Source organism: Grammomys surdaster, unplaced genomic scaffold, assembly GCF_004785775.1.
Source record: "Grammomys surdaster isolate TR1022 unplaced genomic scaffold, NIH_TR_1.0 126133, whole genome shotgun sequence".
Lineage (NCBI taxonomy): Eukaryota > Metazoa > Chordata > Mammalia > Rodentia > Muridae > Grammomys > Grammomys surdaster.
Window position 1 is genome coordinate 257,352 of NW_021620941.1, and position 15,638 is coordinate 272,989.

Genomic DNA, 15,638 nt, shown 5'->3' on the forward strand with positions numbered 1-15,638 from the left:
TGGATGGATGGATGGATGGGTGGGTGGATGGATGGATAGATGGGTGGATGGGTGGATGGGTGGATGGGTGGATGGGTGGATGGATCTCTCCTACATTCACAGCTTCCCTTGCAAGCAGACATGGCCATATAATAGAGTCTTGCCAGGTGAATGTGTTTGAGAATGCCAAACCTTCCAGCATTGATCTATGTGGTCCTAAAGAGAGTACACTGAGTTCTAGGGAACAAAAAAATATAGTCAGAAGGTATTTGGTTTGCTAAAGTCTGTGTGGGCAGAATCCAGTTCCCTCCACTCCACTGGGCAGTAAAGAGATTGCTTTACGGCAGTGAGAAATCCCTGCTATTGAATTAATATACAGAGACTCAGTTATCAGGAATAATGGAGCCCAGCTGGCACATGCCTGTGACAGGTGCCACAGAAAGCAGGTCTAGTTATTCTTTTCTTTCAGTGTCCCTCCTGGCTTGTTCAGAATGGCAGGAAGTCACATTCATGCATTTGTTCCCAGACCTTCCCTCTCCTGAAGGAGCAGGCAGGCTATGCAGGCTAGGAGAATCAGGGGCAGGAGGGTCAGACAGCCTGGAGGAATTTGGACCCAGTACATGTTCCAATCCTGACTAGTCTGTGACTCTGGGCTGTCAGTTGCTGGTTCTGATACTGATTCCAGCCTCACAGAGATACGCCACCCTTAGAGCTCCAGACTGCCAGCACCGGGTCAGGCCTTTGCAGTAGGAGCATCTGTAAAAAGGAGTCATTGTGATCATTATTGCTTTCCTTAGGTCCTGGTGTCTCCACTGCAGGAAGCCCCTCACTGAAAGCATTTTGTCTCCTTCCATTTCCAAGCCAGACGGCCCCATTTTTCTCCAGCTTTCCACCGTCTGTGAGCTGCCCGGTGCCTATTACACAAACCCCAATGCATCTTTGAAGTGAGCAGCTAATTATGTTCCAGGAAGTTATAGATCTGGAGTTTCCCTGGTGCCAGCGGCAATCGCCTGCCCTGCTCTCATTTCACACAGAAACCTTCCAGGGCCTGATGGAGGCTGTAATTGGGAGCCCTCCTCTCAGCCCCAGGGACTCGTGGGGGTGTGCCCTATGCACCTGGGGAGCCCACTAGACCTTCACCTTCTCGATGCAACCTTTACAGGATTGGCCTTCTCTCTGCAGAAAAGTATTGGTGTCCAGAGAGCTGTCTGTAGTGGGCTAGGGAGGTGAACAGGAGCTCAGATGTCCAGAGCCAAGACCAATGGGAAATGTCTCTCCCTCCCAGTAAAAATATGGTTGGTACTGAAATCTTTTTGTTGCTGCTGAGTAACTGAACGTCTTGTGTTTTTTTTATAGATAAAGGATGGGACCCCCACCCCCACCCCAATGCTAGTCCACCCTGATTGGCTCATCTCTGCTCCCCTGCAGCCAGAAAACCCCTCCCAGGGCTGTTCCCAGGAAACTACTTCCTCCCTCTACAGTGACTTTCCAAACCAGTTCAGGGAGCAGAGATGGGGGAAGGATGTGAGGCGCCCAAGGCATAACCCCACCCCTCAACATGAGCACCTTTCTAAATCAGGTGCCTGGCTGGACTCCACCTAGTCCAGGTGCCATCCCTTTGAGAGCTCCTTCCCGTCTCCATGGAGATGATGTCCATCAGCACCTCCTCAAAGACTGCTGACGACTTGGACTTGAACCACGTGAGGTCTCTGAGAGGCAGGAGCCATAGCTGTCCACTCAGTCCTTAGTACCAGGTACAGCTTAAAGCAGCCACTCAGTAAACGTTACTCCTGATGGCCAAGGTGAAAGTTAGTTTGAGGTGACGGAGATGCAGCACTGGGCTGTGGGCATACAGTAGATGCCACAATGTGAGAATCTGATCTCTTCTGACGACTGTACCCTGAGGTGGCACTGGAGTGAGTCTGTGAAGCTGGGACAAGAAACAAACATCTGAGTGTCTAGGTGGAACCAGGGCCAGTATAGACCTACTGTGTGGCATATCCTGAGAAGATGGCTGCCTCACATCCTAACTCAGCCATGCACATCATCTCCCACTGGGTCTCTTGTCCTGGATCTCTTTTGTCATATTAAGAGCCATTTCTGAGGCACGAATACCCCATGCCTGTTTTGATTTGTGTCTTGGCTGGTCTGAATAGATAAGCCCCTATTCCTATGCTGAATCATTTGACCTTATCTTAATAGATACGGAGTCTAGGATAAAGAAGGTGAGAGTTCTGATAATTTCTGACTAGTGGGAATTTACCCAGCATGCTCTCTCCTAGGGGAGCCTCACTTTATGAGCTATCTTGACAATTCTGAGTGAGCTCCCAGCCACCACATGCAGAGGTAATAAGGACAGACAAAGCCTGTGGGGACTTTGCACAGAGCTCAGAAGATACTTTCTTCAGTGGCATGTTTTAACCACTCCATGAGGGGTGAAGTAAATGGATTGAGGAAAGCAATTCCCCAGGCCTGGCTTGGTCTGGGCTGAGATCACCAATGAGAGCTGTCTGCCTATTCAAAGGAACTACTGCTACATAGAGAGCCTCCCTCATCAGAGGTGAACAAAGAAACACAGGATCCACAGGAGAGGTAGGCACTCTCAGATGAGAGGAACAATTACAGCCAAGGATTCTGGAGGGCTTAGTCAGTAGTTCCCTAGTTGTGTTCCTGGGTTCACTGTGGAGTAAAACATCGTATCAAGGGAAGAGCTTTGTCATGACAGACAGGAAGAAAGAAGGAAATGCAGGAAGAGGCCAGGGCAAGTTGTACTCCTCAGGACACCCTCAGTGACTTCCTTCCCCCAGCTAGGTTTCACTTCCTACTTTTTACCTCCTCCTCCTCCTCCTCCTCCTCCTCCTCCTCCTCCTCCTCCTCCTCCTCCTCATAATGCCATTACCCTATCTATGTCGCAAGAGATCAGTCTATGGGATGCATCAGAGCCCTGAGGATCTGGTCACTTCTCAAAGCTGGCAAGTAAACCACTCATCCACCCATCCATCCATCCATCCATCCATCCATCCATCCACCCACCCATCCATCCACCCATCCATCCATCCACCCATCCATCCACCCATCCATCCACCCATCCACCCACCCACCCACCCACCCACCCACCCATCCACCCATCCACCCACCCACCCACCCATCCACCCATCCATCCACCCATCCATCCATCCATCCATCCATCCATCCACTCACCCACCCATTTATGTACCCACTCACTCATCTGTCCATTTATCGACTCACCCATCCACCCACTACTGCTCTACTTGCCCACAACACCAATCTATCTATTCATCCATCCATCATCCATCAATCTATCTACTTGCCCATCTATCCATCCCCTCAAACATTCATCTATAATCCTTCATCTGCCATCTATCTGTCTACCCACGAATCCATCTGTCTATATGCCTACTTATCCATCTATCTTCCCATTCTATTTATCCATCCACTTATCTACCCAGCCAAGTGTCAGCCCATCCATGCACCCACCTATCTATTCATCCACTCATTTAATCATTAACTTACCTGTCCATTTACTTACCTATCCATCTATTATCTACCTTTTATCTACCTATTCACTCATTCACCTATTCACCCATCCATGTATCCATCTGTCTATCTATCTATCTATCTATCTATCTATCTATCTATCTATCTATCCATACATGCGTACATACACCTATCCACCCACCTACATACATCCATCTACCATCATCCACCTACTATCTTTCATGAACATACATACATACATACATACATACATACATACATACATTGATCCATCTATCCAGCCAAAGACTTCTTCAGGCCCAGCCTTATACAAGGTATTGTATTAAGTGTCTGTAGAACCATGGAGAGAAATACAGCCATATCTCTCCCCTAGCAAGCTTCCATTCCAAGGGGGAAAAAAATTAGTAAAGCCAATGGGTCTTGCAACAGCAAAAGGACCAACTTCTAGGAGGTATTGACAATGCTTTCTTTGTGCCTTGGAGCTTAGTTCATCCATGACCCACTGCTCTGCTTCAACCAGACTCTGGGTATTCTGGGGCCCCTAGGAAACATACCATCTTACAGAAAGTTGGTTCAGAAAAGGTTAGGTGACTGAATAGGTAAGAAGAAAAATGGATGGGTAGACAGATGGATGATAAGACAGATGAACTACAAGACAGAAGGCCTGTCCATAATGCTGTGAGCAGGAAATTGGTGCTCTAGAACCCCTTCTGTCCTTAGCTAGGTATAAGTCACCCTGCAGTGCTACTGGTCTATGAATCCAGGGCTTAGCCACCTGCCCTGTCAGGTCTTATTATTGTGACCACCAGAGAACTGAGCTCAGAACAGGGCCCGTTGGCTGCTCCTGCTACCAAGCCGAGTGGGTTTCTAGGCTCCTCTGGCAACCTCTGATGGTGCCTCCCGCCCCTTTCTAATGGGAAGATTGATCTCCTGGATGGAGAAGCCAGGATCAATAGAGGAGTTGATTAGTTCTACATTCTCACTGCCATCTGTTTCCAGCGAGATGGTGTCATGGAAAGGGCATGGACCCAGAGCAGGCAGCTAGGCTGTGTCCAGCCTTGCCATCCACACTCGTAGTCAATCGCTTCCCCTTTCCTCATCCTTCTGACCTGGAAAATGGGGTTGCTCCTGTTGCTCAGCAAGCTCTGAGACCCTGAGTGCCAGGCACTGAGTTTGAAAGAGAAGGAGGGTGAATGCAGCAGAAGGGAGAAGGACCTGGCCACGCCTGTCCTGGGTTTTGATGAAATCCCAGCCTCTGGGAGGCAGGGAGGGAACCCAGGCCATTCTTTCCCACGTTGGTGTCCTTCAGACTCCACAGCCTTGTGAGCTTGTGCAGTAGGTGGGTACATGCTGGGGTCCTGCCCATGCTAGAGACCATATGGGACTTTGAACCTCCACATGTGTCCCTGGACAGAGCTCTGGGCTGCAAGTTCATCAGAATGAGAAGCCTGAAGAACTGCCATGCTATACCACAGCATAGGGGGGCTTGAAAGAGTCAAGGCCTCTTGGGCCTCTTTGGTTATTTCAATGGAAACTTGCCGGATTTTTCTGGTAATAAATCTAATCCTGACTCGATACATATGAAAAAGACCAGTAGGAAAAGTTTGAGGTCCTTCTTAGCTCTGTCACCTAAGGATAGCCACCCTTCACAGCAGTCCTTCTTCCCTGGTATCTTAGTGACAAGAATAATTATTGAAGATCACTCTCTACGCTTTCTTGCTCACCCCGTGGCTCTTCTGATATCCTGCTGACCGTCACATGTGTGTGCAGAGTGGTTCTTACCGTTGCTGACATCACACCGCCTTGTCCTTACTCCCACAGTCCTCCAACACCAGGCTGGGAAAAGGCTCAGCGAGTCAGTGAACATCAACAGGTGCCTAGCAGATAACAGATGGGGCCCACGACAGAGTCCCACAGAAAGGCTGCCCTGAAACAGGCTTTATAAGAATAGCTGGGCTCTAGCATGCCTTGATACATCCCATTCCTGAGTGCTGGGCCTGTGAAAGATTAGCTCCCCACCAACAGGGGTCTCTTAAGGAAAAAGCCTCAGAGAGGAACTTCATTTACTCAAGATCACAGAGCAGCACAGCCAAAGGTCAGTCAGAGCCTTCTGTGAGGTCGTTATGTGTCTGAGACGCTCAGTGGGCTGCTGAGAGAGGTTTACTCCGCCCTGCTAGGTGGAACTTTGATTGGGGCAGAGAATGGGACCACAGAGGTCTGTGCCATAGGACGAGAGTAGTCCAAAATGGTGCGTATTTCTGGGGCCTAGGTACTCCATTGCTGGAGGAAGATGGGTTTGTCATAATGCTAAATATTTAAAACTATCAGTATCAGTAAACTTAGCCTCTGCTTCAGGAAGGTGTGTGACGGGATGACCATCCTTGCCAACATCTGGGCACACCAGCTCGCCCCCTTCATGGAAATATTCCCAAACACAAGCTCAAAGATGCACTCGAAAGACCACTCACACTCACACACATGCAAGTACTTGCACGCCCACACACTCACATGTGTACTCACATGCCACATCCCTGCATGCCCCGCATTGCACATTCACAGGCTTGCACACTTGTGTGCTTGCACACTCGGTTTCAACCATCTTTTTCCTGTCTCCTTCCATTCACTCTGGCTCTCTTGCCACACCTGTCTTCCCGTTTTGTTTTCTTGGTCTGTCCTTCCTTTTTGCGGTCTCCCTCCCTCCGCCCATGCATCTCTGACTCTTTGTGTGTTTCTCTCGATCTATGTCTTTCCTGCTGCTCTCCCACCCTAGCCTGCATCTCTTTCCTGGGCCCTAATTATGTTCCCACCCAGGACTCTCCCTGTCTGGGGATCCACTAGGATGGGTGTAGCTGATGGGGGACCTGCACCAGCCCCTCCCACCCTGGGAGAGGTGCCTCTCTCTTCCCCACATGTGGGTGCCAGTGATTTCACCTGCCTTTAGATATGAAGCTCAAATTGCACATCAAAAGGATAATGCATCTTTAAGCTGTTACAACGACTTCTCAATTTTTCATTTCCTGTCAGGGTGGGAGCTGCAGGGGGCAGGGCAGCCGCCGAGCCTGTCTCCTGCCAGCCAAGTGTCTGCCTGGATTTGAGCAGTAGGAAACCCAGGGGTGATAAATCGCTATTTCTAAGTAAATTTCATGCATTTGCCCTTTGGTTAAAGTCTCCCCTCTCAGCACTTTCCCTGTGCACACAGCCCGACTAATAACGCACCGTGCAAGCTCTCTCCGCTGTGACAACTGATTGCACTTTGAAGTAATAATGGCTGATTTAATAATTGGTATAATTTTTCACTAGTACCTGAATGTCATCGACGCACAAAATAAGCTACCTGGACCCATGGCTCCAGCTCTTTCCGTTCTCAGGGAGATCAATAATGCATTAAACCCCCAACCCTGGACCCCAAGAGGCCAGATCCAGGGAGGTGGGGAAGGCTATAACAGGGATGGGTGGGGTCATGTTACAACACCTGTAGGGCAGAAAGGCCAGACTAGAATAAACTGAGCTCCCAATCACACCCTGGCTGAAGAAGCAGAGATCAACAGGAATCTCTGACCAAGACCTCTAGGTCTCTCCTCGACCCTCAAAGGTGCTGGGTAGAGCTGGAAGGCTGAAAATCCAGGAAAACTTACCCCCAAACAGAAGCTGCCATCCACACTAACTGTGTGCTATGCATATGTGCACACACACATGTGGAAATCCAATCAGATCCCCTCATTGTTCATTTGTGAGGGATCTGGTTTCCTTACAAGCCACATGCTTCTCTGGGAACAGAGGGGCCAGAAAGAGCCACAGGGTCCCTCCGGGAATGTATGTGTGTTGGCCCATCTGTCCTGGGGCTGCATGAAATGCATGTAGCTGTCAGGATTCATATGTATGTGTTGCTTGGTAAAGGTCAGGGTAGAGACTCTCTGTGCCCACCTTGGCCCTGAGAGCCTACTCCTTGCTAAAATTAATACTCTTTATCCACACCGAGTGGACTAGATGCCATGATGGCCTTCTTTGTGGGAAGATCACTCCTTATGGTTTCTTCTCTGGTAAGGGTGCCCTTCCACATCTGCCTGGATAGAGCACTACCCAAAGAGAGGGCACAGAATCTATAGCTGCCTCTCTTCCTGTCCTCACATACTCTGGCCCTATTGCCACATCTGGAAGGAGGTCTGCGAGCCAGGGGCCCTCAGATCTTGTAGAGATGTAGTCATGAGACAAATGCATTGTATCATCATTACCATTCCTTCTTGGTCCTGGATAGATTGCACTGGAAATGGTGTGTGTGTGTGTGTGTGTGTGTGTTGCTTATATGTGGGATGTGGTATGAATCCAAGCATACGTGCGTGCGTGTGGACTCCAGAGGAGGGTGTCAAGAGTCCTGCTCGGTCATCCCTTGAGAGGAGTCCTGCTAAGGAGTCCTGCTCCTTCGTCCCTTGAGACAGGCTCTCTCACTGAAGCTGGAGTTGGGCTGGTGCCCAGAGAGCCCCAGGGATCCTGTCTCCATCTCCAACAATGCTGGAGTTGCAGATGTTGATATCAGGCTCCGAACCCAGTGACGTCACATCTAGGCGATCCCCACATCATTGCCAAGGCAACTGCCATACATTCCCAGAATCCACCTGGCTACCTCACCTTTACCTGGGAGAGGCTACATCACTGCCCATATAAAACAGGCAGAACCCTCTATCTCTCCTTCCTCTCTCCTTCCTCTCTTCTTCCATCTTCTTTTACTTCTCTCCCCCCCCACCTTTGCCCTATCTCCTGAATAACACCCCCCCCTTTGGAACCGTTTGGTCTGGTGTGGTCTGTTCTAATCTGCGCACGGACATCTAACAGCAGATGCACACACAACCACAATCAGCATTTTACATAGGTTCTGGAGTTTTGAACTCAGATTCTCATGCTTGCAGAGCAAGCACCCTTACCCACTGGGCCATCTTCACAGCCTGGAAGTATACTTATTCAGGTCTGGAGTTCTGTGACAGAGACAAGCCATGGCACTGAGTCAGTGAGCAGTTAATACTCTCACAACGAAAGGTCAGTTTCATCCGTACAGAGAAGTCACACTTCAGGGTGATGCCCAGATTATCTCCTGAGGTTTTCCAGAGTTGCAGACATCAAAAGGGTGTGTAGTCCTTGTCTTGGCCATAGCTGGACCACTGAGGTCCAGGCTAGTCACCTCCCCAAGCGTCTCTGCCCACCCCCACCCCCAGCTCTACCGCCCTCCGTGTCTGGCTGTGAACCAGGAAATGGATTTCAACTTCACCTCCTCCCCAGATAGATCAAACATCTTAAGTGAGATTATTCACGGCCCTCCATTGTTTCTAACTCATTTCCTATTTTCCAGTTGAAGAACCTGCCAGAAGCGCTCGGTGGCAGAGATTAAAACAATTTCAGAAGCAGGCACCCAGTGCTTCTCTTTGGATGGTAAGCAAATTGGATGTCTGTGAGAGGCAGGCAAATTTTATTATCAACACATAGTTTGCTACTTAAGTATCCTTAAGACCCTGAGTACTGAAGAGTCCTCGGCAGGAGGGCTCTCAAGGGGGGGCAAAATGAGGGGCGGGAGGAGACCCCCAACCGGGCCCCTTCAGGCCCAGGCACAGTGGGGAGCTGACAGACCCTCAGGAGCAGACAAACCCACCCACGTCATTCTCTTCCCTAACCAGGCGCCGGCTTGGCTCTCAGAATGCATTTCTCTGAGTGCTTTGACCTGTTCGCCCACAAAGACACTGACTGAGAGAAGGAAGGCGCTTGTGTGATCTCACACAGCAAATACAGTGAGTCAGAACTAGAATTCCACCCCCACTCATGGCAGCAGACTGACTGCAGAAACAGCTGAGTCATCTCCCCCTGTAGCCTGAGAGTGGCCGAGGAGACAGCTCTGGAGGAGGGCCCCTTGTCCCAGCCAAGGATGTCCTTGACTAGCACTCCAAACTCCTGATGGAAACCAGTTAGCTCTGACCCAACCCTCAGTGGGCTCTGCCAAGGCCGGAAGAGCCACCCCTCTAGCCTGTAGGAATGCTGATAAACAATCCCCTTAAGCAACGGTAAATGACTGAATCTGGGTGATTTGTTACTCGGCTATAGCTATCTGATACAGCCATCTGTGAGTCCACAGGCAGGAGGGTCAGGCCTACAGCCCCTGCACTGGCTCCTGAACCTACACTGACTCTGGCCTGTCCGACAAGGGAAGTTCTGGTTGTTGCTCTGTTCTTCCATAAGGATGAAGAGATGCATGTTACCCTCACATCCTAGGGCTGTCCTGACTTCTCTGTGAGGTTGCTTCCTTCCTTCACTAACGAGGAGTCCATGGGCCACGTGCTCTGCCAGGACTGCGGTGCGGCACCCTTAGGTCAATCTAAGGCATTATTGCACATCTTACAGGTGCAGGGACGGACTCAGCAATGTGTCCTGTAGACAGCGGGTTTGGAAACAGGGCTGTGTTCAAGGAGACCTGTATCTGCAGCTACTTGTTGACAAAAAAAACTTTGCCCAGAGTCTGAGTGAAGAGACACAGAGGCCCTAAGGCAAGCACTTCTTGATGATGACCCAACTCAGAGCCTGTTCATGTCATAGTCCCTATCTGGATCCCAGTTGGGCACATTCTGGTCTTCAGACTACCCAGGAGAACTACCTGAGACTATCCAGAACCCATGGGGTTCTGATGTGACATCGCCTGAGGAAGCCTCTTCCCTCCCAGGTGTCGCAATAGGAGCTACCTATTGCATCTAGGCACAGGAGCATGGTGGGCTATCCTGGGCATTGCAGGCTGGGATGGCATTACTGAGGCAGAAGGGACTGGTCTGGCATGTACAGAGCTGGAGGCCTTCAGATGTGGCAGGTAGGGGCAGGGACAGCAGATGTCTATTGGGGCTGTTCCCAGACAGGTGCTGTTCTGACCCTGGTTACACAGACAGGACCTTGGTATGGCAGCTACCCATTTCTTCCTCAAGGACTTCACTGGGCCTCTGTTGGGCCACCTAGCCCAGAGCTTGTCACTTTGTGGTGGTTTCAGCTTCTGAACTGGCCCTAGCTGCTCTCAGAGGTGGAGAGCAAATGCTTGGGGCTCTGGGTGACTTCCCCAGTTCAGCAACATCCCAGGGGGCTCTAGACTTCAGACATGGTGCCAAGAAAGAGCTGACTAACAAGATCTCTCAGCTAGAGTACAGGTTAGCAAGATCTCAGCTAGAGCACAGGCTAGCAAGATCTTTCGTAGCTATAGCACAGGCTAGCAAGATCTCAGCTAGAGTACAGGCTAGCAATATCTCTCTCAGCTAGAGCACAGGCCAGTTCTGGTTTTCACCTTTTCCTGAGTGCAGAGGAACTGGCTCCATCATGAACCAAGGAGAGCAAGGAGTGATTATGACGCAAATTCTCAGGTGCAGTGGGGGGTAGGGCACATCTTAGCTGCGTGCCAGAGCAACAGTGTGCCCCTGTGTCCTCAGCTGTGAGACTGGGCTGAAGTACATCTCCCACTCACTGGGCTGTGAGTATGGACTGGGATGGTACCCATCTGACTAAGGCCAGAGTCCAGTCTCAGACCATGAATTTGGTTTCCAATATTGCTTTCCAGGAGCTGGTAGGCCAGGGGACAAGGTGTTAGAGCCAAGAAGGCCAGGCCCAGGGACAAAGCAGCAGGGACTGGGAGGCTCCAATGTGAGCATCATGACCCTGGCGCCTGCATTGTTTTCTCCCCCAGTCTTAAGACTGGAGGCTTCCTGGAGCAGGGGCAGGTTGGCCATCTCTGTGCCAGCCACTCAGCATGTCCTGAGAGGAAGTTGTTTGTGACACACTCAAAGGGCAAGGGGTACATGCCAGGAGAATTGAAAGCTGGCACTTGTGTCTTCCTCTGAGAGGCAGGAATTCAAAATCATGATGTAATCACTACTGGGTCTTGACGTCATGCACAGCTGTGTGTGAACCATCTCTAGACACTCCCACACCTACTTCCTATGTTCAGACTGACCCTGCAGAACTGCCCCCATGTTACTCAGAGTAGGCATGGCAGCAAGGACTTGCCTTTGCCGTCTGCTCTGCCTGGCCCCAAGCCAAGGTTCCTTCTCTTCAATAGATCTTCCCACAATTGTCCCCCACCCCCAAGCCCCGATTGGGGGTATTGTGCCAACATGCCCTCCACTGGAGATGAAGCAAGTCCTCTACTTTCCTCTATAAAAACATTTATACAGTAACTAAATGAGTAGGTCTTCAGGATGTCTAGGCAGAGGGCCATGCCCAGTGGTCCTCAGACTTGATGGGACATAAGCATAGCCATGAGTATAGGGATGAAAGACCACGCTGTCCTGGCTTGTTCCTAGCAGATGTCAGACTCCCCAGAGAGAAGCCACCTCTGTAAGTTTCAAGGCTCCCCCACTGGGGCCAACTGTGTCCAAACTTTAGTGCATGTACTGGCTAGTTTTATTAAGCCAGATGGTTAGTTACCTTGGCACAAGCTAGAGTCATTGGAAGGAAGGAGCCTCCATTGAGAAAATGCCTCCCTCAGAGCAGGCTGTAGGCAAGCCTGTGGGGCATTTTCTTAATTAGTGATTGATGTAATTAGTGATTGATGGGGGGAGGGCCCAGCCCAGTGTGGGTGGTGCCATCCCTGAGCTGGTGGTCCTGGGTTCTATAAGAAAACAGGCTGAGCAAGCCAGGGGAAGCAAGCCAGTAAGCATCTGTCCATGGCCTCTGCATCAACTCCTGCCTCCAGGTTCCTGTCCTGTGTGAGTTCCTGTCCTGACTTCCTTCAGTGATGAACAGTGATGTGGAAGCATAAGATAATTAAATGCTTTCCTCCCCGAGCTGGTTCGGTTGTGGGGTTTCATTGAAACACTAGTAAGGTATCTAAGACAGTGGCTTTCTTGCCTATCCTAAGGGCTCCATCCTCACATCAGCTTAGAGCTGCTTTTGTCTGGATTTAATTAAAACTCCCTCATGAGTCCCTGGGGTGCTGTGGCCCCTGCGGTACCAGACTGACCTCCTACAGGCCCTCCGGAGCCCCTGTGCCTCTGAGTCCCTAGCCAAGTTTCCTTGGTCAACCACTGGACTAGCCAGGCATGGGCAGCCATGGAAGGCAGGATCTCAGCCCCGCCTAGGTTCCAAAGCCTGGCCAGAGGCACCAGTGAAGACATGGATGGAATGCCAGGCCCCTTCTGAACCTCAAGCTTGCTGGGGAGGTGGGGTGACTTCATCTCTTGACTTCCCAGGCGGTTCCCTTAGCAACGAGACCTCGCTTTGACAGCCGCCTCTGCAGACAGTCTGCTTTCCAGAGGAGGGCTCTTTACCCCACAGCTTTTCACTCATTAAGTGAGAGGCACTGCAGGGGTGTGAAGCCCAGGCTCCCTGCAGTCACATAGAGCCAGAGCTGTGCCCACAGCCCAGCCTACCCAGGCTGCCACTGGAGCCAGCATCCCACAGACTGATCCTGTCTCTACAGGTCTGTTGTCTGCCGCACAACACACACCTCGCGGCTCCCACGGAACTGAAGCTAGCTTCTCTAACTCCACCTCTGCCCCCTCCTTGCTTTTTCTACCTCCTGACTTTCTCTTCCCTCCAGCACACCTGCGACCCACCTGTCTTTCACCCTCACATTAGCAGTTAAAGCGTCTGTGCTGACATTTGATGTTCTTAATATAGGCCCTGGTGACAGAGGAACAAGAGCACACACAGAGTTTGCGCATTGCTGGGGAGCGGACTCCTCCCCTCAATCCCTGACTCCTCCCCCAATCCCTGTCCTGAGCGTGGAAACGTACCCTCCTACAGTGTGGGGAGGGCTTCAACAGGTCCTACAGACTGTGTATGGCATGTGATGGTTTTACCTCCTTTCTGTAGCATTCTTTCTCAAGATGACCAAGAACGATGACGATAAAACCTACTACCATGGGTCGGGTTCATCGAGTGTCCCCTTCGTGCCCCGAACAGGGAGCCTGTACCCCCAGGTTGATGTTAGCGTGTAGCTGGCAGTTGCCCTACTTCACAGGTTAGAAAAAAGAGCTAGCGAACACGTGTCATGCGTGGTTGGCTGGCGAGGAAGAGGGGTGGGTCACTGGGAAAGTAGGAGAGGGGCGTCTTGAAGGGCGCTGAGAGGGTGGAGATGAAAGTCAGGAATACAGTGATAGAACAGAAAGGAAAACCCGGGGTCACTACACTGAAGTGTCTCAAGAGGAGGGGGTGGAGTCAAAGCTTCTGGGAATCAGAAGGACAAGGGTCACATGTCTTAGCAACACTGTTGGCCGCCATGAAAGACACAGTATGGTGAACGGGTAGGAGAAGACACTAGATCTTCTAAGTAATGAGCAAAGGTATTGAGAGAACAGGGCCTTCAGGGAGGTCATTCCCTTGGGAATTCTGACCCTGGGGTCCAGTAGGGAGGAACGGATAAGTGAACCTCATGAATGGCTTCTATTTGCTCCGTCTGTAGTCACAGAGCGTGTAGATGAGGGGCACCAGGACAGGACAGGGGCTTGAGTCTGGCCCTGGTATGGTTAGCTGGGGCAGGAGAAAGTCCCACCTCTTACCCTCCAAGAGGAGGCAGGATGATGCTCAGTTGGAGGAGCTGTGACTTTAGTAGTCCAGGGGAAGGAGTGGGGAGAGGTTGTGGAGCACAGAAGAGATCTGAGTGTTTGTGACTTCTTTGTCACCTAGATACATACCCCAAGAAAAACTATTGAAAAGATACAAAGACGGCCTGTGGCCATCTGGCATCCATTGCTTTGGTCTGAAGGGGAGCAGGCTATCCTGCCGATCCCCTGGGTAGAGAAGGCTGCTCACTTCATGAGGGCCAGCAAGCGCTGGGAGGTGGGGAGGGTGTTGCAGGGTCACAGTATAATCTTCAAAGACTCCACCCCTAATGGCCTACTTTCTCCAAATAGACTCCGCCTCTTGTTCATCCACCTGTCAATAGCGCCACCAGCTGGGGACCAGATGAACAACACCGAAAGACTGGGGAACCCAGTTCAGATCTGAGTGTATCGGCTGGAAAGAATAACAGGGAGGCGGGGCTTGGAGGAATAGGACTTGCTCGCTGGGCAACCATGCGAGCCACAGCACCAGGTGATCTTGTCATCCTTTTGTAATGGACACTATTCCACCCTTTCCCATCTAACAAGTAGTACCTTGTGGAGTGTGTCACAGGCACTCTTTCAGCTACTGAGGAAGAGGTCATGCCTATTGCAACTGGTCCTGTGTGTGGGCCTGTGTGTGTGCATGCACGCCTGCGTGCGTCCGTGCCTGTGTGTGTGTGTGTGTGTGTGTGTGTGCGCGCGCGCGTGCGCGCGCACGCATATGTTTTCCAATTTTTCTTTTTATTATTTTGTTTTTGTGTTCTTCCCTGAAGATCACCTCACAGTTGAGGCCATGTGTCTCTTTAAAAATTCCACATCTTGTGACATCACGTCAGCAGCTGCAGATCTGCTGTGATGGGAGTATTTACACCACAGAGATTGCCCAGAGCTTCTTATCAGGGTTGCTTCCCCTGGGAAAGCTGGTTGTTCAGTCCTGCTCCTCGTGTCTCAGAAAGCTTGCCTTGGTTAATGCAGAAAGAAATATATACATATATTATATTACCGTATGTATGTATGTATATGGCAATATACATACAAAAGAAAGTAAAGGAGGAAATCACATTATGTGATTATTTACCTAGGAAATTTGAAAGAACAAGCAGGAACTATAACAATTAATCAGGAATTCAGTAAATGCTGACTTAAAAGAAATATTCAAAAAAATCAATGGCTTTGCTGTGTACCTACATTAATCACCCGGAATGTATGATGGCAAAAAATGACATTCACAATAGCCACAAAGACAGAAAATATCCAACAACTAGCTCAGTCATAAATGTGTGAGGCTAAAACTTCACATGAAAATGAGAATTGACTGCATAGAAGCACGGCCGGCTGGGCCAGTGGAAAAGAAGATTAAAAATTGTCAATTCCATTAAGATTAATCCATACATTTAATTCAGTTCCAATGAAATCCCAAATGTATTTTCTTGCAACATCAGTTCATTGGGAGTTATAAATAGACAAGAACGGCTAAGAACATCTTAATAAATGAAATTGATCAGGGCAGGAGGAGCTTCTGAGGTCAGATATTTAAATGCAGGTGTTAAGGCATTCCACTGCCCACTGTCCAAGCTGTCCTAA